This window comes from Styela clava, chromosome 5 (genome assembly GCF_964204865.1).
Source record: "Styela clava chromosome 5, kaStyClav1.hap1.2, whole genome shotgun sequence".
Classification (NCBI taxonomy): domain Eukaryota; kingdom Metazoa; phylum Chordata; class Ascidiacea; order Stolidobranchia; family Styelidae; genus Styela; species Styela clava.
This window is the reverse complement of record NC_135254.1, coordinates 1,381,290-1,407,661: the sequence shown is the minus strand read 5'-3', so window position 1 is coordinate 1,407,661 and position 26,372 is coordinate 1,381,290. Positions and strand designations below refer to the sequence as shown.

At 36.1% G+C, this 26,372-nt stretch overlaps 1 protein-coding gene, 1 long non-coding RNA gene and 1 pseudogene across 3 annotated transcripts in view; 1 reads left to right on the top strand and 2 right to left on the bottom strand.

Moving 5' to 3' along the window:
- LOC120344542 (uncharacterized) overlaps positions 1 to 26,372 on the bottom strand; it is a 205,501-nt gene that overhangs the window by 80,854 nt on the left and 98,275 nt on the right. The window lies entirely within an intron of this gene.
- Positions 1 to 26,372, bottom strand: part of LOC144422841 (uncharacterized) — an 87,651-nt gene that overhangs the window by 28,006 nt on the left and 33,273 nt on the right. The gene's annotated exons all lie outside the window — the stretch shown is intronic.
- Positions 7,695 to 12,234, top strand: LOC120340045 (uncharacterized; annotated as a pseudogene).

Sequence of the window (26,372 nt, the reverse complement as noted above, 5' to 3'; positions counted from 1 at the left end):
CTCTGAAACACTGTCTGACATCAGCCCCAATTCTTAGCTTTCCTAGAACTATCGGCGAATTTGTATTGGATACTGATGCTAGTGGTTTTGGAATTGGTGCAGTTTTATCTCAAGTGCAGGACGAGCATGAACGTGTACTTTCTTATGCCAGTAAGACTATGTCCAAGTCTCAACGTAGATACTGTGCTACACACCGGGAACTATTAGCTGTGGTGTGGGCTGTTCGTCACTTCAGTAATTTTCTTCTCGGAAGACCTTTCAGAATTCGCACAGATCATGCTGCTCTGAAATGGTTGATCAATTTTCGTGAACCACAAGGAATGTTGGCAAGATGGATATTAACACTTGGCGCTTATGACTTTAAGATTGAACACAGACCTGGCGTGAAACATGGCAATGCTGATGGATTGTCACGCCAAGTTCGCAAATGCAAACGAGAAGATTGTTCTGATTGTGGTACCAATGGTGATGTGGCTGTGAGCAATGTTATTGTAAGTGCAATATCAAAACAACCCAGTCAATCATCACCAGACAGCTCTGATTGTAATTGGCTAGATGCATACACAGATGAGCAAATTAAATCTTGGCAAAGTGAAGATCCAGATATTTCTGCTGTTTTGAAATGGAAACAACTTACTGCTCAGAAACCTGACATTCAAGAATACATGCCTGAGTCAACAGTGACCAAACGTTTGATGTCACAATGGGATTTGATTTTTGTAGATAATGGACTTCTCTATCGTCGTTGGATTCCTGATTGTAAATCGGAGGAATCGCATATCCAATTGATTGTTCCATCAAATTTGAGGCAGGATTTGTTCCATAAGCTACATTTTTTGCGCACTGCAGGTCATCTTGGTGCTAATCGGACTTTCAAGAGTATAAGGCGCAGATTTTATTGGCCCGGTTTCAAAAGGGACATTCTTAAATGGTGCAAATTTTGCAAGTCTTGTGCTTCGACCAAGATGCTATACGGAAGAAGACAGGGAGATTTGAAACAACTTATATCTGGAGCTCCTATGGAAAGGATCGCCATTGATTTTCTTGGACCATTGCCTGTAACTGAAAATGAACACATTTTGGTTTTGTCGGACTATTTCTCTAAATGGGTGGAATGTTTTGCTTTACCAAATCAGCGAGCGGACACCACTGCTGATGCATTGGTTACCCAATTCTTTTCAAGATTTGGGGTACCAAGAATTCTCCACTCAGATCAAGGAAGAGACTTGGAATCGAAATTGTTTTCAGAAATGTGCCAATTGTACGGTATTCAAAAGACTCGAACAACTCCATATCATCCCCGGTCAGATGGGCAAGTTGAACGTTTCAACAGGACTATACAACAAATGTTGAAAGCTTTTGTAAATGAGAATCGAAATGATTGGGACGATCATCTCCCATACCTTTGCATGGCATATCGCTCCACTGTACATGATAGTACAGGATATTCACCGAACAAGTTAATGCTTGGACGAGAAATCGAGATGCCTGTTGATGTTATGTTTGGCAAACCAGAGTCATCAACTCATCCTTGTTACACTGAATTTGTCGAATGGTTTTCCTGTGCAACCGAAAAAGCTTTTCTTCATGCTAGGCAACATCTAAATGCTGCTGCAACCAGACAAAAGCGAAATTTTGATCTGGGTGTAAAACCACTCACTTTCCAGAAAGATGAATTGGTGTGGTATTATTATCCACCAAAGCATCGCAAGCTGAGTATTCCTTGGATTGGACCTTATCGAATTGTGGACTGTTTACCTAATCACTTGTATAGGATTCAGAAGAATTCGGGAACACGTTCTCGAATTGTGCATGTTGACAAACTGAGACCTTACCTTCATGAAGATGAAGAAGAGAATGTTATTGACTTAACTGGATTTGATATTTTACCTGATGTGGAACCTATTATGGAAGATGATGAGCAGATTGCTCATGATATTTTTGATGTATTACCTTTCTCTTCAAGGCCAGACACTGTACCAGAAGAAGTTACAGTTGATGCGAACTCTGATAATGGCCAACGTACTAGGCGAAGGCCTAGATATTTGGATGATTACATTTGATTTGACTGTGATAGTGCTTTAGACATTTCATTTGAGTGTACAGTTCTTTATATTTTCTTCATATTTTTATGGATTTTCAATTTTGAAGATGGAAAATTTCTTTGTAATTTTGACCACGTCTATAACTCTGTTTTATTCTGTATGCCCATATTTATTCTTACCACTTGAGTCACTAGTGAGCAGCTGTGTAACTTTCTCTTTCAGCTGGTTTGTCAGACTGCCGGCAGTGTAGATATTTCTCTGTGTATTAGGTTATTGTTATAGCGTTTTATTGCTGTTAATTTGTGTAATTATTGTTGTAAAATGATATTAGTAGTACAGGTTTACTATTTCTCCAGTTTGGCATAGCTCTGTTCTCTAGTTAGCTTGTATTTAACACTTCCGTAACTAGTCTATTTTCGCAGTTTATTTCCGTATTTCTATGCGTATTTCCATGTCTATTACGTGTTTGTCGATAAGATAGGATTTGTGTTGTATCTTTAGTGTCATACTAGTTATTCTTATGTATATCTAGGTATGTTTTACCCAGTTTTTAGTATCCCATTATAAGTAAATAGTTCATGACTGTGACGTCATAGACCAATTCCGTATCTTGTGTTACGTATGTATCCTACGGTATTTGTACTGTGTTTTTCATGTTTTTATTTGTTTATTGTATTTCTTATTGGAGTATTTGGTTGTATTAAGTTCTTACAGGTGTATAATTAATCTAGTTAGCCTAGTTAAATTAGTTACTCTGCTGTATTTGGAACCGCAAGAAGATTATTTCGTGATTGACATCTAGTGCAACTTCAGTGTCCAATAAGCTGGCAGAAAGAACCTGAGTGGTGATATCAATTTTGGTACGCCACAATTTGTATAAATCCGATTTGGCAATGGATTTGAATTTGGCAAAAAAAAAAAAGTTGCTGGCGGACAGACAGAAATATACTAGTTAAATTATTGAAAAAAATCTGGATTTGGAAAAAACCTCATAAATTGGATAATCACCCTATATAAAAATGCTTCTTCAAAAATAAATGTGAATGGATATTTGACAGAAAAAATTTGGATGCAAAGAGGTGTGAGGCAGGGCTGTCCCCTTTTTCCATTGTTATATTATTTCAGAATTAATATCATCAAATATAAAAAGGGACAGAGAAATAACTGGATTGAAGAACTGCATAAATCAAAGAGAAGTTTATAAAGGATTTGCAGATGACATAACACTGACCCTTAAGTCATAGTCATCTGTAGATTCAGTGTTAAAATTAATGGGATTATTTCGACGTGGCACTGGTCCTAAAATAAATAAGAACAAATGTACATTGCTGATATGTGGAACTGCTCGAAGTTGGCAGTTGAATGAAACATATAAGGGTATAACTGTAAAACGTGAGGAGATTAAATTACTAGGGGTATATATTGGAAATACCCATAAGTCTAGAGATAAAAACTGGTTGAACATTTTGACAAAAATACAAAAAATTGTAAATCTTTGGAAAGGGCGGAATCTAACTATTGTTGGAAGAGTCCTTATAGCTAAAACATTGCTACTATCAAAATTATGGTACATGGTCAGTTTCGAATTTGTGCCAGAAAAATATATTCAGAAATTGGAAGTAATTATTTGGAAATTTATTTGGAATGAAAAAGCGCAAATGATCAGTAGGAATATCAGTTGTAGTGAACAAAATGAAGAGGATATAAAAATGATGAACGTTAGGAATCAAAATAAAGCATTGCAAATTGCTTCAGGGGGATATGAGTTCTTGGGCTAATAGAGCAAAATTTTATGTGAATAAGTATTTTGAAGTGTTGTCAAAAGGTAATTTAGAATGTTTACATTTGAATTTTAAATTCGAAACTAATATCAATGTTCCAAAATTTTATACCAGTATTATTAACTCATTCAAACAAGTTAGCTTAGAATGGAATCAGCCACAAAACTATGCAGAAATATCACAGGAAATTATTTGGCACAATCCATTAATCTTAGATAGGAATAAAACTGAACTCACTGCAATATTAAGCTGTGTCCAAGCAAAAATAATGACAGTTGGTGATATACTTGACAAAACGCTTGATAGCCTATTCAAAATAATTTATCCGCAATTACAAAATATTACAATGAGTACGTTCAGGAGAAGTAGTTTATTAATTGGCTTTTGCAAAGAAAGAAAAAACGGTGCATTTTTGACCAATCACAATGAATATATTAAAAATAAGTTTCAACTAACCAAGTCCATTAATTGAAACAAAATATGAAAAATCAACATAGGAAATAGGCATAAGGAGTTGTGTTGGAGGGTTATTCATAATGGACTGCCAACAGAGGATAAAATAAAACACTGGTTCATTAATGAACCAGGTATATGTTTAATGTGTGAAGATAATACTGAGGAATCGTTATGTCATTTATTTTTAGAGTGTGAGTGAACCATAGATATTTAGCAATGGTGTTGCATACAAAATATTCAGAATACTATTTTGGCAAGTTATTCGTAGTCCAAATCTAAATTAATTACAACAATATGCGGAAAATCAACAATTTGGGAGTATCGAAATTCAGTAAAATATGATGCAATTGTTAAAAGTAAAAGTAGTATGCGGTCAATATTCAAATGTAGACCGATAGGAATTTCAGATTCATTAAAAACAAGTGGAAGAGATGATTTGTTACTGTATGAACACATGAATGATCTCATACTTAGATCAATCATGATGTGACATTTTCTATGCAACACCAACTTAAATGCAGATTATATGAAAAGATTTAAATGTCTGAATTTTAATGAATAGAAATGTGCCAAAAACCCACTTTGGTTGTCTTCTGATTTTCTGTCTAATTTTTTTAATTTCCATGCAAAATTAACTAATTAATTAATGATAAATATAAAATGTGTGCACGAATTGGGTGATGACTGTATGATAATATGGTTTAACGTATTTTCAATTTTTTATTTTAATCGTCACTTATTTAATTCGACACTAAAATCTCTATACGAAAATTCCGTTTGCCATTGGAATTTATTTGTCAAAAAAAAAATAAAAATTTAACTTTGTCCTTGAGTTCTGCTCGTCCTCAAGCAACAGGGGTGATAACTTTTTGTGGCTTTGGAGCCAGGCCACTCAAAATGGACCAGGCCACAGATAAAATGGGGTTAGGCCACGTACACAATGGGGCCAGGCCACGGAGAAGTTGGGGCCAGGCCACAAAATATTTTGGGCCAGGCCAACGCATTCTTATTATTTTCATCTTGTACAGATGTACTGGTACCCGTATTTGTTTAGTTATATTTTGTTTATAGGTAATGTGTAAACTGGTAATGTTACGACATGTACGGTACCTGTACAATTGAACCGTATGCAGGTATGTTACAACCCGGTAAAATGATGTATTCGAACACTTACTCATTACAAATGTTTGAATGTATTACTTATGTGAGGGAGTTATATTGCTTGCTAGTTTAATTGTGAAAATTGGATAAAGGAGTTAACTTATATTATATTTATTGCTGGCCTGATCACTGATCTGCTGATGCATACCGTAAAGTGCAAGATTGCAGCTGAAAATACGGTTACAAATGAAAGCTTTTCTGTCATTGTGTTTGTTGTTTTAAAATTAATTTTTGAAGCCGGTATCGAACTAATAGTAAAATACTTCCGTACTGGATATATATATGCTGATATCCAATAGGGGAAGAAGGTGGGGCACGTTGGGACATGGGGCACAGTGGAAAATCAGCTCTCACACTGATACTATATCCGGAATCCTGTCCACGGTTCGATGTTTCAACCCGCCCTTTGGAGCGTTACAACATCCCAGCGAACGGACAACGGACGGGTAGAGCGGCGCAAGCTATAGGGTGAAAGTCGTTTTGGGAGGTTTAAAATTAATTTTTGAAGCCGGTATCGAACTAATAGTAAAATACTTCCGTACTGGATATATATATGCTGATATCCAATAGGCCTACTTCAATTTTGTTTCAGTGTTGGTATTTTACGTAAAGTTATACATTCTAATATTTTAATTTGTTGTGCCGATACACCTGCATCACAGTCAGGTTGGTTGGATGCAAATTATTAAGTTTGGACATGGAATATAATGGAGCATTCGAAGGGTCCAAATCAGAAATTCTAGAGAAGTTGTCGAGTGGAAGTGAATGTCCTCTTCGTCATCCTAAAACTGAGATTGCGCATTTGGCGAAGCATTCAGAAGTGATGCATTTAAAAAATGCCATTTCATTTTCTAACGGTCAGTTGGCGAGTTTTATGAATTTTAATTTGTTTATAATACTGAACACCAACTAACTTATTTCCGTTTTTTTTCCAGTGTTTATCTTGCCATGTTGCTGGGAATGTTTTGCATTGTTTCGCAAAAGTGAGTCAGAAAAAAAAAGTCATTTTCACTGTCCCTACTGCCCTAAAATGTATGGAAGAAGTGCTTATTTAAAAAGTCACTTATCCTCTCAAAGAGGTAATATATGTATATCAAATGGAATATTCCTATTTTCATTAGAATCAAATTTTGGTGATATATTCAGTAATAAGATGGTATAAGACTGGAGTTTGCGTTGAATTGCAAGTTACTTCAAAAATACATACCTATTATAAAATCATTGACAATTTTATACTCAGCCTGATAACGTTATTATATTTATAACCGTGAATTATTCATGCTGATATTTTGAATTGAGGAAAATGCTGTAGTCAAAAATTGGAATGTAATCAAAAAAGCGGCGTGAAAAGCGATGGAATCAAAAAAAAGGCGGTTACAAGAAAATACTTGTTTTCGGTCATACCGGAACAGTATGGTCGTGCGAAAACAGAAGGAAATTGAATATGGTGATTCTTCTATATTTGGCATTTGTTTTTCAAGTTGCTAGTTGAATAGTAATCAAGCTGTTATATCAGACTTCATACCAGGGGTGGGCAAACTACGGCCCGCGGGCCAGAACAATATAATCCGGCCCGTGACGCTTTACTGAATTATATAAACAAAAAACTGTATTGGAGATCACATTCTTTACGAAACAGAATTTGTTTTGAGACAATAAATTATATTATAACCTAACAAGTATATAATTCACAATCATTCGTTTAATGAGCCTATAAGTTGATTATAATTAGACAAATGACAATAGAACGTAAACAGTTGATGCTGAGTGTAAATGGTTTAATGGTGCAGAAAATATTCAAATGATCAGTCTTCGCGCGTTGCTTGAAATATAACTAAAATCTGTGTGAAAAAATATGATTCATTGGCCATTCCCTCGGTTTTTAACTTTCTAAAAACATGAGCAGCCCGCCGATGACATGCAGCCTTTAATTTTGGCCCACGAACAACAAAAGTTTGCCGACCCCTGCTTTATAAAAATTAAACAGAATTACATATTTAAATGAGAATTGTGGGTGTTATACTATTTTTGTGAAGACTTGTCAGTGTCATTGAAATATGTTTGAGGCATGTCATGGTAGTAACATGACTGAATGTTTTGAAATTTATGTATTTTTAGATGCAAGTGCTATGTATCAATGCTGTATATGTGGAAAGTGTTTTGTCAACTTGGTTTCGTTGAGAAATCATGGACAGATTGAACATAAAATTATACAAGTAAAAATGTGATTGATTCCGCAAATGGAGTCTACATGGTTGCTCAGCCAGCCGGTTTGCTGGCACCAGTTCATGTTCAGAAGCATTTGAAACTTGGTGTCAGTAGGTGTTCTAATAGTAATTGTCTTCCTGCAATGGAAAATTCGCAAAATCCCGGATTCGAGTGTGTCCATTTAAAGGCTGTAAATAATGCACAAATGGTAACCAGTACCGGCAACAATCTGCACTATCATATTTGAGGCGAATAAATATGATAGGTGCAGAGAGGAAGAGCTGTGCTTAAATTTGTTGAATGCTTGCAATGATAAATGTTGTCCCCTAGCTGTTCGTCTTGACTTCGCTACTCATGGTTACAAAGATAGACAAATATACTTTTCTGTTTTTGAGGAAACAGCGCAGTATTTTTCAAAATTAGGTCGAATTCACGAAATTTTATGCAAGTGGAATTTAGCATCGAATGATGCAGAACTGTTCAAGAAAACCAGGTATGTGTGATAAATATCAGGCGTTGGACATTTTTTTATGTTGATTTTTATTTCAGTATTCCCAGTATTTGAGTGAATTATCTCCAAACAAACAATTTCTGAGATGGATGTCCTTTCAATGAAGTATTTGATGTCTAAAAAAATACCTTTCGATCATTTGTCGAGAATGATAACGCATTTGACTGAATTACCTCCACCTGATATTTTCTGTCTTCCTGAAAATCATTGCCCTCACTGCCAAGGTGATTTGATGATATTTGAAAGGAAAAAGGCAACAGTGTACAGTCAGGGTCAGAAGTGGAATGGCGAGATTACTACTAATACAGTGATTGCAAAATTATTATCGTGAAGTTTGTTCAACTATTTTTGTACTTTGCTTGATGACTCTGGTAATCAAAGTTTATGAATTTCATATTTTTTTTATCACAGAAATTACCATAATGAATAAAAAATGTGTGTCATGTGGATTGATTGTTAGATTCCAAGAGTAACAAAGTGGATTCCATAACTCCAATAATAGAACGATTCTTTCATTAAAGCTATGTGTCTATTTGATGAAAGGAGTGGAAGTAGGTTTTCTATTTTGTTTTATCAACTGTTATCTTAATTGCCCGTAGTCCTTACTTGTGAGTAAACCTTGTGTATAGGGTGCCATCCATTTTGCCAATCTTTTCCATTTATTTACCGGTTGCATACCTAAAAAATATCTAATATACTGCTGTGTGTCTTAGATGTCAGTCCTGTTATTGTCCTGAAAAAAGTTGTGATATTATGATCGTGATTACTTCTATGAATTCCCATACAAGATGATAATAAAATTATACTTAGAAATAGATTGATAATTAACTGAGATAATTACTTAAATAGATACAATTCAATAGAATCTTAACCATGTAAAAGTGCCACAAATTTATTTTATTTACATTTGTTCGTAGATGCATAACATAAAACAGAGTGAATTGCGAAAAATTTCAGATCTGATAATTTGCAACTATTTTATCCACTAGAGATGTACCACCTCAATTGCTTCATAATATATATTTCCAGATGTCAAATGTTTTTTGTATTCAAGGGAAATGAGAAATCTTTTTCCATTTCCAGAATCACATATCTGTTGGTACTAGTCTAAGGACATTGTTTGATGACTCTGTGGAAGAAACAACAATAAGAAATGGTTGTATCACTTTTGTGCATTACTCGATATTGATTATGATTTCGTATGTTACAAATGTGGGTCTAATCCCAAGGTGTTGATTGGAGATGGCAAATGGAAGAACACATGTGTCCGAGAACGTATCTCACACTCTTAATTGCATCAGGCATTGAATCACAATAGTAGATGTAACCTTTGTATTTTACCTTACTATCTACCCCCTCGCACTATAACAAACTTGTCACACATGTATTTGCTATGCATTTTTGTTTGTTTATGCTATCGTGCAATGTTATGCTGTCATTCGATTCTAACAATAGGAAACCAACATACGGACATATGGTATATAGAAGCACCATTCTTTAACCTAACCATGTAAATATGATTGCATTATAACAAGTGCAATATGCATTTAGATATAAGGCACTGAATAAGGCATTAAAAATCATAGCAAAAAAATTTGGACAAATGACTAGATAAGTTTGCATTGCGAAAGTTAGAAATTTCGGCACCTTTTTAGATTTTGGCTCAATGTTATTCATTGATTATAAAACTTTGATGCTAAAAATAAATGTTATTTTAGTAAAATCTCCACAAAGTTCTATCCCCCAAGAAGATGAAGTTGACTGCCAAAGATCCTGGTCAAACTATCAAATGGAGATTCTGGGGCGTGGAATTTATGGTATGATTTGTATTTGTTTTTTTTTATACTCATGATATTATAGCAATAAGCTTGTATTCAGGATCACAATGTAATCCATGGAAAAATGAGATTGGATATGATACAATAGTACCATGGATTGGCGAAAAATCAAGAGGCGTAGTCCTCAACACTGAATATAAAAAGGGTGTTTTGGTTGGAGCCCCTGATAAAAAAAAAAAGAATCAGATGAAACCGTCACCCATGAAGAAATCATGAACATACTTCATGACAAAGCAAATGTGAGTATAGCTAATGGAGTAGGACGAATGTGATATTAGTAAGAAGTATATTATGGATATGTACTGGGCTGGGGATAAGATGAGCTGAGTGAAGCAAAGTGATAGGATCAATTGTAAATATGTTGCTTTTTAGTAGGTTTGAGATATGTACAATTTGTTGTTTCCTGAAGTGTAGTTTCAGGAGTGTAGAAAAAGAAAAAAATTGTTGGGACTTTCAGAGCCTTGCGAAACTGAAGGACCTGTGTTGTAGAATTGGATTGAGTGATGGGGGAAATAAAGAACAGATTGCATGAATCAGTACTTTTCAAAGATATACATCCAAAAATGTAAAAGATCATGAAGAAATGTGGTGGGACAATTTTGTCTTAAAATATTTATAACATATTTTTTATATTTCAGAAGAAATATTATAAACAAAGTTGGGAATCTATGACATATTGAGCTCCTTTTGTGAAGTTTAGTATACACAAATGTGCATAACTGGCCATATGATAAAGTGTCAGGTTTCAGAATGCCCTTGTAACACTTGCTAACTCATATTTTGTATCAACAGTAAGCCTAAAGATATATATCTTTCTACTCCTAGGTGGCATCGTTCATTTTAGATGTCCACATGGCGTGTGTGTGTATATGAAATACAGGAATCGACAAGGGACCATGTCGATGGATTATTGTCATTCAAACAACGTCCAAATGTATACATTTCAGATATTGCATCACAGGTAGTTTTCAGTGAGAGGTTACAAATCGAAATGTTTATTTCTCAATTCAGAAATCCAATCTCTCAATATCTGAAGATGGATTTTAAAATTCTCAGTATCAATGTTTAGAACTTGAAATTATATTAATGAAGCATAGAGTGTGAAAGTTTGTGTTGGTTTATCTCAGTTGCAATAACATATGAATCAGAAGTATTGATCCTATCAGGTTGCTCATCATGGTGGAAATCGCCTCTCAGACATGTTTGAGCCATATAAAGGCATGCTATACAAGTGGAGCAAAAAAAATTTGTTACTACAAATGAGGGCTTGTTAAAAAAAGTAGAAATAGACCCAGATGCAAATCCTGAAAAGTATTACAGCCTACTCGACAGGTTTCATACTAAATCTAAAAAGAAAGGACCTGAAAGGTCATTTCGAGATCTTCGGAATTGCATACTTGACGTAAACTCAAGTGTAGCAGAACAACAAAATGCTGTAATGGCCCGAGACAGGTAAATTAGGAATGAGACAAAACATTTTTATTGGCTTTGGTCAGGGGTGAGCCCATTTATTCGGCACGCGAGCGAGGTATCAGAAACAAGATCATTCTCCTTCAGATATGAAGTTTCAAACTCTGAATTATCTGATGAAACTAGGTGTTCATTTAATGTTTTTATCTACATATGCTTGTGAATCTCTGTTCTCAGTTATGAACTTGTTTAAGTCTTGTAACAGGAGTAGCCTGAAAGATGAAACCCGTAGTTTGTGTATTTCTTTGAAAATTACAAAATATAAACCCAATGTAAAAATGTCTATTAGCGGTAATGCAGCAGTAGAAGTGTCACTGATATAGAATAATAAAGGTTTTCAAATCTATTTTTCGGACTGATATTTTCCAGAATAGTGATTCTGTCTGTATATGTTTGAGTGGTTTATTATTTAACAAAGCATTGCTTTTAATTTTGGTCGGCACAAGGCAGAATTTTGTAGTTAAAATTTAGCAGATTTTGTTGAAAAAGGTTTCCGACCTCTGGCTCACGTAAATGTTTCTGAAAATATGATTCTGTGAATTACTGTAATCTTAATATAGTTATGATTTTCAATGTCATTTTGATTACTTCACAGGTACTCTCTTTGCAACATGGATACTATCAATTTTATATTTATGAGTCGTTTGATATTGCACCTCCAGAATGTGAGGATAAATAATACTATCATGATTGTAATGGAAAAAACATGTGGTGGTGTGACGATTGATGCAAGAGGAATTGCGATCCCACTCCCTCAAAGTTAACCATAAAAAATTTGACAGTTGCTAGATTGAGGAAATTTTAATGATAATTTTTTATATACAGGGTGTCCAAAAAATTTCGCCCGATTTTATAGTAATAACAATTTAAAATTTCTTTGTCTTTGTTGTTCTCATTTATCATACAATGAATTTTATTTTTCATGAAATTTTTATTTATTTTTAATATGAACTTGAGGCAAAATTTTTTGGACACCCTGTATATATATTTTTCATCTTGGCGTGTACCGTATTTGATCCAATTTTGATTTATAATTTTTTTATATATATTTTCATATCCCAAATTATTTCTGGTTCAAAAAGTTCTTAGCATGTATTCGATTCAATTTTGATTTTAGTTCTCTGTGAGGAAAGAAGAAAATTCTTGAATGTTGTTTAATGTGCATAAAATACACATAAAATCATGTTTCTTTATAAATATATATGCTTCGTACTCCTGATCACCAACATTCTTCACAAAATGTCATGGTATTTCCTTTTTGTTTATTTTTCCATTGAATTTTATGTAAGTCATAACACTGACTAAAATTCAGTGTCAGTAGTTTATTTTGTCTGTTATAAAATTACAATTAATGTTTAAAGAAATGCTTTATTTCACTATTTTCTTAATTGTACATTTGGTTCATTACTTGTCAATATGAATTTTAGGAAGCTGAAGTTTCACTAGAGAAGTGTGATGAAAAATTGATGAACGACGAGATTTTAGGAAACACTACAAAATTAGAAATTGAAAATTAAAATTATTAAGTTTTAAATTTTATCAAATTTTTGGTTACGAAGTTAGCAAATTTCCTCATTCAATGTGGCAACTGTCCCCGTTAATTGGCATATAGTTTTGATTCATATGAATGTTATTGACAAATTTCATTTTTCTTATACTAATTGATGACTGAAGAACAAGTCTGAATCCTTACAAATTAAAGGATAAGCATTTGCTTCTCTCCAATGTAGACTTCATGCGTGCGTATGATTTTACTAAAATAATATTTTTTTTCTCATCGTAATAGGCAATCGAAATATGTTTATCAATATTGGAGGCAAGATGCACAAAGAAAGTCCACATATTAGACTCCTTTTTGACCAAAAATATATTGGAAAGAAACAGACCTGTTCTTTCCCGTCAATTGAAAGGTCTGTTTCTTTTCTTTTGAAATATTTTGGTAGTAAAGTAGTGCTAATCAACAAAGTTACAGTATTTGATGTATGTTTGAGCTCTTTTGTGATAAAGGTTTCTGCTAATAAATATCCCATATTTATAAATGATCCTTTTTAATTTTCAGATATCATTCTCGGCCTATGAAATTATTGTCGGAATATGGAACGTGGATGATAAGCATTGGAAACTTTTAGTATTGCCATCTTCGCTTTTTAGTGGATCCGGTCGGTAGCAACCTGGAAGAAAGCTAAGATGCTGAAAGAAGCGTTAGGCTGGGAACAGAATAAATTTAACAAACTATTTAATAGGCATGAACTGAGAATGTGAAAATTGGTGGATGACTAAAAACAATACCACGCACACAATGAAAAAAAGGGTATCTTAAAAGTAAGTATAAACTTTTAATTTTGATTTGCTTTTCAAGTACTCATAGAGCGTTCATTTCTTCACGAAACATAGTATGGATAAGTAGTAAAATTTAGGTATTGTTTGCATTTTTTATTAACCCACAAAATTACAACAAGGAGATTAAACCAAGAAATGAGGTGCAAAATTGCTGTTTTGCAATAAGCATATAAATTAGTAAGTCGTACTCGGCGCCTCTTCAACAGAGAATTCGGAATTATTCATCTCCTTCAACACAAACATTTTATGCGATTCGTTGTAAATTTATGAAAACTGGATTTGCAGTTGATGTACAAAGATCGGGAAGACCAAGGAGTGGACGCTCTAGAGCAGTGATTCCCAAAGTGGGCGATATCGCCCCCCGGTGGGCGAAAACGATACAGAGGGGGGCGAAAAAGTCGAAGGGGGCGATTTCGCGTTATCTATTTTTGTTCGGCGCATCGTACACCAAATTCTGTACTCTGTGTGCATTCGCAGGCTTGAATCATGTTGGCGATTATTACACGCGAAAGGATTGCTGAACTCGTCTTCGCAGTAAGGTACGGTAGTTTGCTTATCCCAGTGGTCGGCAAAATACGGCCGGTGTAAAATAATCTGGCCGGACGATTCACTGAATGGACCTTTGCCCGACCTTTGACCGCGGAAAAATTCTTTGTATATTTTACCATTTTTGAATTTTCGGTGCTTAGTTTAAGAGTGGTTTCGCGAGTTGTTGCCTGTAAAATGGGGTATTTGTTTCAAACTATCATCCTAATTCATACCATTCAACAATCTGTTATTTAAAATGATCGAAAAGAATTCTTGCAATAGGGAAATAAAATTTATATTCGATTCGAGAGATTCATCACTGCTTTATATTTGTAAGAACGTATCTTCTTAAAGAAAATCTTTATCAAAATTTCAGAAACCAAGCAAAAATATTCACTTCGATGTTTGGAAGTACATATTTGTGCGAACAATTATTTTCGAAAATGAACATTACAAAGAACAAGCAAAGAATTGGGATTAGTGATGCCCATTTGGAAAATGTTCCAATCTTGGCGTCGTAAAGCTATCAAGCGTGATACAGCAACAATACAGTGTCTCATTGAATGTCATTGTAATAATTTTTTAATAAGACGACTAAGTTGAGTTCATGAATTGTCGCAGTTTTCGTGCGGTCCCATTTTTAACTTTCAAAAAATATATTGGACCCGCACAAGACTAGCAACCCTAAATTTTGTCCCGCGAGCGACATAATCTTTGCCGACCCCTGGGCAGTAGCCGATAGTCGGTCACGGCTTCTTCCATATCCGAGTCCATGAATCCAAAAACAAATGGCTGATTAATTCTATGGATTGGTGATCGGACTGGAGGCCGTGGTAGGATGAGGAATCGGGGATGAATTTTTCCGAGGTATTTTGGTGCAAGTCATCAGGCTGTAGGAATGAATGAGATGTACGAAAATTATTATTACGAACTTTATTTTCATTATTTTAATGTGAAATGGGATGAATTTAGGGAGTGAAATGCTATAAGGCAAGAGTACACGGCGGTTTTTGAGGAGGTAGAACCCTGGTTTATTTCATTTCCGGCCTCTTATATGGTGAAAAAGGGGGTTTTCAGTCGTGCTACTATTGCTATCAAAACAACGAAATCGCCTTTTTATCAGTAAACGGGGTAATTTTAGATATAATAAAAAAACTCGCTGAGGGACACCGAGCTCATCCATCTCATTAAAAAACACTATAAACTATGATTTGTCATCTCATTTGGTCTGTAATATATTCGTTTCTGACTTTACATTTTTTGTAGTGCCGGGGGGCGATGAAGTTGTATAAACTACTTTAGGGGGGCGATGGTCAAAAAAGTTTGGGAACCACTGCTCTAGAGGACAACATTCAGAGCCGAATTTATTTCCAAATTCTTCGCTGAAGAGGCAAAAAATGCAAACATTATCTAAATTTTACTACTTATTCATACTATGTTTTCTGATGAAATGAACGCTCTATGATGAATACCTGAAAAGAAAATCAAAAATGTATACTTACCTCTGAAACACCATGTATGATACCTATTAATAAGCTAAGCTAACAGGTCAAAAGTATTGGTCAATAATGTTTGCACGTGCTAGATGACCTGCTTGGGACGACTGTACTAGTTGACTTGGTTCTGTGTCATCACTTGTATCTATGGGAAGATATTGTTCTGAGGGCTGATTTGTTTTCATAACAAAATTAGGCAAGCAAGTAACTGCCACTATAATGGTTAGGGTGTTGTCCAGCCTTGTCCTCATTTTACCCTGCAGTACTCTGAATCGTTGTTTCAGAATACCGAAACACTGCTCGATTCTAGCTCTGGTGTGGATGTGGGCCTTGTTGTAGCGACTTTCTTTGCCACCTGTAGGGTTTAGAAGAGGGGTAAACAAATATGGTTTACAAGGGTAGCCATTATCCCCCAACAAATATCCATCAACCTCATTTCTCTCTAGTTTATCATGGATAATGCTGTTGGCAAAAATCCTAGAGTCGTGAGTGGATCCAGGTCATCTTGCCACAATATTAGTTATCACTCGGTTGGCATCGCATATAGCCTTTACATTTATGAAAAAATACCCTTTTCGGTTACGAAATACCTCCGCATCTTTACCCCCTGGCGACTGAATTGGCACATGCGTGCAGTCAATAGCCCCAATGACAGATGGAAAGCCATCCACATCGGAAAAATTTTGTTTAACTTGGGAAAAGTCTTGACCCAAAAAATCGATAAATTTCGGTTTATGCTTGGCAAAACATGTCGCAACTCTATGGATAGATCTCCCAGCAGTATGTCGACTCATTCCCATCAGATCGCCATCTGTCATCTGAAAATGACCACACGCGAAAAAACGTAGTGCGGTGAGAAGTTGAGGCATTGGTGGAAGGGCATGCTTGCGAACAACCATTTCAGTATCATTCTATATAATATCGAGTAAAATAAGCACGCTGTCTTTCGAAAACCTGTATCTTCGTGTAAACTCATTCTCGTTAAGTAATTGGAATGGATCTTGTACGTCTCGCAAATATGACCTCGAAATCACTTGTCTCTCCTCGCCCAATTCCTCACTGTCTATCATTTCCAAAATATCTATTACGTCCATTTTGTACAATTATAATTTTATTTTGATCTTCCGTCTACAACACAGAACACGATTAAAAAAAAAGAAACACAGACATGGACCACGGGAAAAGGGCTTGGGCCTGTTCACTCACACAAGTGGAAAATACATTACTAAACTGCATTAGTGAAAATAATGCATTAGAGAAAATAATATTCATGGGCGATTTTATATTGTTCATATCTAAACGCAGGTTTGCATGGCTTACAGGTTTTAGGATCGCTCTTGCCTGAAGTACAGACCTCTTTTATACCTATTTTAGTCAGCGCAATCTGTTCTGTGGCTGAAAAAACACTCCTTATTCGGCTCTTTTCAGCTGTAGCAAAGCGACTATATAACCACTTTGGGTCGTAGACAACAGTTCACAAAGCCATCACTATGGAAATGCAGGGTCAAAGAGCAACATGCCACGACGTTTCGGTGAAATGCCTCGTGGCGTCGGACTTAAACTTAGATTAGTTAAGTAACCGCTAAACTCCGGTTAACTTTCGAAGTTAAACCGAGTTTAACTAATCTTAAGAGATTAGTCTTAATTCAGGTTTAAGTTAAGTGAGGTTTTTGATCTCCACCCTCAATGAATTCTTCTGTCAACTTCATGCTATCCAAGTAATTGCAACAGGATAAGTGTACAATTCTCTGGTCACAATCACTACATAAAAGGTTCTGTCTATTGTCCATGAATAGTTTTTTCTTGTAAGTGGTGTATTTATTGCTACAGCATTTTTTTTGTTACTAAATACTGGGTGCTACAGTTGGGACAGGAGAATTCTTTTTCACTCTTGGATACTTTATTTACAAATTCACAATCTCCACATATTTATGAAAAACTAGAATTTTTGATGATTTCATTGTAGATTCTAATTTTTCAGAGAAATCCTCTTCTCTATCTCTTTTAGTTGAAAGCACGTCTATCTGCATATTGTTTGAAACATATATGATATCTTTCTTTTCCACAAATGCCACATCTTCCCATCTTAACAATTGTTGTGTATCCATGTAGTCTTCACAGAACTCTGTTATATCTTTGGTTTCACCTTCTGTCTGTATTTCTACTTGAATATTTTCTTTTGGCGATGATGCAAATTCGACTTCTGTGTTATTTTTTGTTTCGTCTTTCTTTTCGGACAGTGTTCAGTGCTATCACATGCACGGCAAGTTTGCTTTTGCCCATTATATTTCACAAAAATTTGCCTGCCATCAATCTCAACATAGTTTGGTAAATCAAAAAGATGCATGTACTTGGTTTCTACTAAGATATTCCAATTTTCTGTACAGAGGGGTTTCATTGTCTTTTATTTCCCATAATTTCAAAATGCCAACTGGATCAATGTTCGTGAGTGCTATAAGGATTTTCTTTATATCAGGTTCTCTGTATATACCTGGTACACCACGCAAGATAACTTTCGAAGAATTCGATAATAGAAGTCGTCCTTGTACGTTTTTCATTCCTCCAGACATGATGTACGAATCTAATTTCAGAATATCTTCTCTGCACTTTGCCGTTACTTCAAACACGTTCGACCAGTGGTTCTCAACCTTTTACGGCTCGTGCCCCCCTTCCGGAGGCTTTTTGCACCCCCTTGTTCGTCATTCTAAAAAAATTGATGTGTTAGATTGTATTATGTATTTGCGACCTTTTATAGAATGCAAAAACAAACCATGGGTAAAAAAGTCAATGCTTTTTAGATTAGTAAACGATAATTGGAAATCTTGCGCTTGGGACTGTCTGACTAGGTTCCTTATATTAGGCACCGCCTTTGATCTAGCCAGATGATTGTCACTGTCAACATCAGGACGGTTCCTAGATTTTGCTTTGTTGATAACAAGTTCAGAAAAAATAGATTCGCACAGATAGGTTGTGGCAAATTAAACTAGCAATGAAAAAGCTTTCGTACTAAGTAGTAGGTAAGAATCGCAAAGGAATAACCAAAAACTCGAAAAGTCTCCTTTGCTTGATTTCAAAGCAAACTTGTTAGCATACACCGGCAGCCATGTCATCAATAAAGCCAAAGCCAACGCAACTGTCGTTCCATTTGGGGATTGGGAATTTACATATAGGCTTCTGCAGTTATAACATGATATTGACCGTTATCTCGCAGTCTCGCGAAACTGCCCGTCTGCTGTTAGATGGCCTACTAACAAACTATTCGGATTAGTAGATTTTAAATTCCATTATGCTCAAACAATTCGCACACACAAAAAAGTGACTGAAGTAATAAAACTGAGGTGAACCGGAAATTTTCTTTTAAATGAAAAGAATGCAAACGAAGTCGCTTCATATTAAATTACTAGGCTTGTGTCGTGGCCCCCTTGAACTGCTTCGTGGCCCCCTTGGGGGGCCCCCGGTTGAGAACCACTGCGTTAGACCTTCTTTCAACCAGTGCCTCTAATTTTAAGCACTGCAAGATTGCATGCTTCACTACATTTCGATTATCTATGTCAGCGTTTCCCAAACTATTTCGGCCACGGAACACTTACACTTTTTATCTTGCCTCGCGGAACACCAAAAAATGAAAGTGTAAAATTGATAAAGTAAAATGATGTAACGCAGCGGTTCCCGAAGGGTGTTGCCAAATGCGCCACGAAAACTAACAAATTGTGTTAAACGTAACAAAAATATGATTGAATATTTTACATATTTCATTTATTATAAATGTTTTATTGTTTCGCATTTTAAATGCTATGTATATGAATCAACAAATTCATTTGCCTTTCTATGTCTTTTACTTTACATTACGTATAGTTTGCCACTAATTTACGTTCAATAGAGATAGACGTACTTGCTGCAACGTCGCGAGCTGCAGTATATTTATCTGCCGAATCGAGTTTAGCGAACATGAGTAATTTCCTCAGCATTTAAAGAAAACCCAAGCAGAGATGGTGGAAGAAGAATTGACCATTTGTCTTTGTTCTTTAGACCTACTTGTTTGCCTATAGAAAAACCAAAAGGATGTCTGCAAACTTGATAATGAACTTAACAGTCAAAAAGCTAGGCCGACGGTTAACGAAAATGCCACTACCCCACCTCAGTCCGCTTCAGGTCGACGGTGACGCGATATTGAACGGTCAGTTGGGCGACAACTTCACGATCCCTAGATCGCCATGGCGACCCATTTAAACGTATTTTTGATTTATTTTCTACGGAACACTCGGAAGACGCTCGCGAAACAGTAGTGTTCCGCGGAACATAGTTTGGGAATCGCTGATCTATGTTATATGGTTTACCATATCCTGACATATATTTTATTTCCATACAACAGTGGCGGCGCGTGGTCATTTTGACAACCGGGGCAAGCTACTGCGGGACCAAGTCACCCCCATCTACGGGGACAGGATGAGCGCTGTAAGTTCTCCCATCATTTTATGGGTATAAAATCCATTCCATCGGTAACAACCAATCGGCAAAAGCGACAATTTTTAACGATAAGCAAGTGTCTTCAAAACCGGTCCCAGTCAAGGGAAAAATAAATATAGACAGAGTTTATTTTGAAACCTCTTTCAAAAGGAAAGGCAATATTTACCCAGATAAATACAATGACATATTAACAGAAACTTCGGGAAAGCAGACAAAACCTAAAATAAGGTTTAAAACGTTACTATGAAGAAAGGAAAGTTAATGCAAAGATAAGGACATGCGTCGCTCACTCATAGATATAAATGCTGCTAGACTTCTACTGCTTAAACATATATGCAACACGCCGCGGTTTCTTGGAAGCAAAATGCTCAATACCGCGCTGATTAAAGTCATGCATCCCAGAAATAACGTCTCTGTGAATGGATAAAACAGCCAAGGAATTTAATCTATCTTGCTTTATTGTGTTTCTGAGATACGTTTTAATACGCTTCAGCGTGCTGAATGTTCGCTTCGCGTCGGCGGAAGAAATAGGCGTCGTCAGTTCGCAGACGATCGCCTATTTGATTCACCAGAATGTCACAGCATTCCTTTGCAGACAAAATCAAACGCTGCGTTGTTTGCCCGCGGCGTAAAGAAGCACTCCATGTGTCGTCGTATTTTATTGTTTCCCGGATACGAGATACAGCTCCGCAGAAGTCTGAAATACACGACTGCACAGACGCTCCATCCATTAGCCTTGACTGCAATGCGCCGTATAATACATCCACGTGATAGAATATTGTGAAGAAAAAAGCCAGAAAAAATGAAAACTCACCATCTTCTAGCAGACGCTTTAGACCTGCCGCCTCCCTCACAGAGCGTTCGTCCCAAACCGGAGAGCTCTGAATGCCATTGAAACACTCAATAAGCTCAGACCTAATTTCGGACACGCCCTGCACCACGCGTGATTGGAAGTTCCAACGTGTTGGTGCACAAGCTGAAAGACGGCGGCTACATATCTGGCGAAGGAGGTCAGAGCGCTTCGGCGAAACGGAAAAAAATGAAGAAAACCCCGAAACATTTGCAAAAAATATACGGACGAGAGGGGTATCAAGACACATATTTTTAATAACGAGGTTAAATTAGTGTGCATAACAATGTAAAAAATGCGCATGAGGAAAATCTTCTTTTATATAAACTTGAACACCATGTTTCGACCCACTCATGACTGCCGCGCCGTCATAAGTTTGAGCTATCAATTTTGACTTCGCGTTGTAAGACTGTAACACTTCTTTCAGTACAGCCGATATCCCGCAAGCCGTGCAATCAACGATTGGTACAAAGCTGTGAAATCTCTCCGTAGGTTTACCATCTTTCACAAACCGAAAAATCACAGCCAGTTGGGAAACGCACGTGATGTCAGTTGTCTCGTCAGACTGAATCGAAAGGAACTGGCAATTCTCAATTTCCAGAGCCGAATGTTGTAAATAAATTTTATACATTGAGTCGAGCAAATCATTTTGGATATCCTTAGATGTCCCTTTCGAAACAGTTGCGGCATCAAGATGATCTCTCAATACTGTATCTAGGGATGCGGTGTATTCCACCATATCCAAAAATACCCCTCTACTAGAAGAGCCAGCCCGTTCATCGTGCCCACGGAGGGACAGCTCGTGACAACCAATTAACTTCAAAACATCTATCAATCGACCGAGAACATGGCGGGTTTTCTCGACGTTTTGGTTGTGCCGACGAATAGAAACCGCGCGTCCTTCGTCCAACTGTGCTGCAATATTAACATTTCCGAATGTTCAGTATTTTACTGCATTGTTCAGATGCCCCATAGAAGATTGATGATCCCTGGCACGCTCGGAAAGATGTTTAAGATCTCTAAAACCAAATTTACACCAACGTGAGTCACGAGCGGTAGCAAAAAGTAGGCAATAAAAACAAAAAAGTGCATTTTTGTCCTCGCTGTAACACAACCATTCGTGTTTTTTATACCAAGTTTCTGCGCAGAATGTACGCCGACGCTTTCCTCCGTCATGGGATTGCTCCAGTGAACAATTTTTTGGTTGATAAGGCCCAAGACGTTGTACCTCTAATTTTTGTTCCAGTGGCAGCTGCGAAAACGGAGTGCGAAGTAGTGCATCAACCTTATTCATTATGAGGTCTAAGGCTAAGAAATGCGAAGCCGGAAAGAAGTGAGGAGCTCAAAAGGAATGTGGAAAATCGAAAGCAAATGGACTAAAGGTCTCTAACTGATTCAAATAGCGAAACAAGCGACAAAAACGAAGGCGAGGAAACTATCAATTCTTCAAGCAACCAACGAACGAGAAGGAATGCGTGAATATGTCAACACGTTGTTGTAAGAAACGTCGGCATTGTGTCGTCATAATTTCGGGGCTAGCCCCGATGATTTAGTAAAAAAAAACAGAAAACAAACGCGGCGAGTGGAAGATAAAAGAGAGAATACGATATACAATGAGCAACCGGGGCAAAATCGGGGTCGCCCCGTCGACGTTCGGCGAAGGCTTTGCGAGCGAAAAATGAACCATGTCGGGAGAATATGGCTAGTGTAGACAGTCTGTGCAACCGATATTGAGGTATTTTTCGAATATGTTTTATTATACCGAAAAAACAACAGGGGCATTGCCCCGGTTGGCCCTATTGACGCGCCGCCACTGGAAAACACAATATCATAACCAGATCTATGATGTACTAAGTTTCAGTTATTTAAAATTAATTTTTGTTGGCTACTGTCTCCAAATTTTACCCCATGATAAACGTGGGTAAATTGGAAAATGAATTGCGATGTATATACACCAATCAAACTTTTTTGAACATCACATCAACTTGCGCGCTCTATGGGTTCCTCATAGATAACACTCTAGTAACTACCTTTGCGGCGTCTGCAAAATTTCTGGACATCATTTTGACGACGCCTATTTCTTCCGCCGACGCAGAGCGAACATTCAGCACGCTGAAGCGTATTAAAACGTATCTCAGAAACACAATGAAGCAAGATAGATTAAATTCCTTGGCTGTTTTATCCATTCACAGAGACGTTATTTCTGGGATGCATGACTTTAATCAGCGCGTTATTGAGCATTTTGCTTCCAAGAAACCGCGGCGTGTTGCATATATGTTCAAGCAGTAGAAGTCTAGCAGCATATATATCTATGAGTAAGCGACGCATGTCCTTATCTTTGCATTAACTTTCCTTTCTTCATAGTAACGTTTTAAACCTTATTTTAGGTTTTGTCTGCTTTCCCGAAGTTTCTGTTAATATGTCATTGTATTAATCTGGGTAAATATTGCCTTTCCTTTTGAAAGAGGTTTCAAAATAAACTATGTCTATATTTATAAACCCCTTGACTTGGACCGGTTTTAAAGACACTTTCTTATCGTTAAAAACTGTCGCTTTTGCCGATTGGTTGTTACCGAAGGAATGGTTTTTATACTCATAAAATGATGGGAGAACTTACAGCGCTCATCCTGTCCCCGTAGATAGGGGTGACTTGGTCCCGCAGTAGCTTGCCCCGGTTGTCAAAATGACCACGCGCCGCCACTGGTGTTTTCTATAAAACATAATAACCGGTTATTTATTAATCTTTCAAAAACAGTTGAAATTATTGGTTGCACTGAGATTCCCCCATAATTCGATATATGCTTTTTGTTACCAGATTTGAAAACGGGCACTACTCTAGCGTATTTTAAAGCATCAGGGAAAATACCGAACTCGATAGATGCATTGAAAAATATTTGTATTGCCTGTGCAATAATATCATACATGACTTTTAAGTAAAAGAAATGTTGTCAGGTCCAACTGCTTTCCCAGGTTTTAAATTGGTTTGAAATGTTGATTATTTCAGAAAGAGATGCTGGTTCGAGAAATATAGATTCTTGAATGGGTCTATTTATATCATATTATTATTAGAATTATATTACCTTTCTTTTTTATCACCTCATCATGTGTATATCAATGCCTGGCCTGAACTGCTCCACTCGATCGATTAGTGAATAATTCCTCCAGTGACTCGAATGCTATTATTAAATGAGTTTTAAAGTCCGTACTGATATATGCAATTGTGTAGTTCTATTTGTATTGCATAGGCAATTGACAGGGGTTTACACACTATACGATGTTTCAGATTTGTAATACAAATTGCAGGCACAACATGGTATCACGACCACTGTCCTGATCAAACTAGTATTATCCCAATACTCCCACGGGAACGAGCATACAAAACTACTCTTCTCCCGGTTATAAATCATCCCTGACAGAAAACAAGATCCATGCGATTAACTGTTTCATTTATTGAAAAATATGCAAAAAAAAAAATGCAAACATCAGATTGGCAGGATCCCTACACACTCTTTTCGGAAATAAGATTCATCTCCGAGGGAGTCCTTTTTGTTAGCATTTTGAGACTTTCCTATTACCGGTAATTACTTTATTTATATTCAGCGTAATGAATATCAGGGATAAATGTTCAATCTTAAGACTGTTTTTTCAATAAAAGTCATCATAGATATATCAAAAAGTAACTGTAGTACAAACGCATATATGAAATCAAATTATGAAACATATGTAAGATATTAGATATCATGAGCAAGGAAATTGTAAGATTCGTTTGACTGGAACTGGTTCAGAGGTTCAAGAGAAAATTTGCAAAAATCAATGTGAATACATAGTAATTCACTTTGGTAGTTGTGAGCTATTTTTCTCATATTAACATTGTTTGAGGTATCAATTCGAATATTCAATTTGTTTTTAACAAATACACCGGTAAGGTTGAGTATCTCCTACACAAGATAAAACCAAAATCATGTAGAGTCCGTTTTGTTGTCATCATAGCAGACACCATGATTTAATTTCTTCTTCTCTCCAAGCTATAAAACAAAAAAATTATGTTAAAATTCTTGATGACTTGAGTGGTTTATTATTTTAAAGTACTGGAAATCAAAATACATAATTTCACCAATAAATACCTTTAATCCTGCACACCATTTTGAGAATACAGGTAAACGTAAAATTAAATGGTAGTGATATTAGGGAGTAGGGTTTTATGGCACGGTTGTTAGCAACAATATGAGATGAAATTTATCTAACGGAATCTGTTTCATAGATCTTATCACATCATTTTTATCATCATCAATTATTCAATTCAAATCTAACATGATGTTTATTCGACTAGAGACTGCTTGGTCCATCCCTGATTTGAATACATCGCAGATCACTTGATTATCAAAAACTCATCAGGTTAGGAAACGAATGAATGGGCCAATTTTTATAATCTATTCTGTTTTTACTTATTTTTGCCTATGTCCTGCTATAAAGCTCAGTACAAACGATACGTCAAACTCACATTGAAGGACGTAGAATCTGAATAAATCTTTCATCAATCTGAATACCACACTTGCCAATTCCACGTCATTCTATTGTTTTATGTATGCGATGTTTTGGAGAAAATCAATAATATGGATACTATGACAATTGTTTGCATGTCGTTACGACGTGAGCACCTGAGATGTCACAAAAATTATGGTATTTGTTAAAGCCATACTGAATAATTTTTTATCATGTGATACAATTAATACATATTAGCCATTACATGTATATCTTTACAATGATGATTAGTGATTGGGGCAATATTTAAAAATGAAACCGATAGTGGCAAAAAATTCACATTGTCTTACACTTGTATAAAAAACAGAGTGCTTAATAGGGAACACCATTTGCGAGATCATCTCTCTTTTTCCAAATACAGTATAAAAATAGCAAATAGTCAAGAAAAATTGTGAAAGAACTTGCAAACGTTAATTTAGGAAAACAAATGTACAAAATTCAGACTCGACTATTAGACACAATCTTGACTGGAACAAAAAAATTTAACCATGGGGATTGTATTCAGGTCTCATCTGTACAGTTATTGTTACAGTAATGTGATCAAGGCAAATAATACCAAATCTTACCATTATACTATTCCATCTATATTAGGATTTAATCTTTGTAATGGAATCTCGTTCGAAATATATTTTTATGCTTCCTCGAAAAAACTTTTTCGCTTGATTCCTGGTTTCATTAT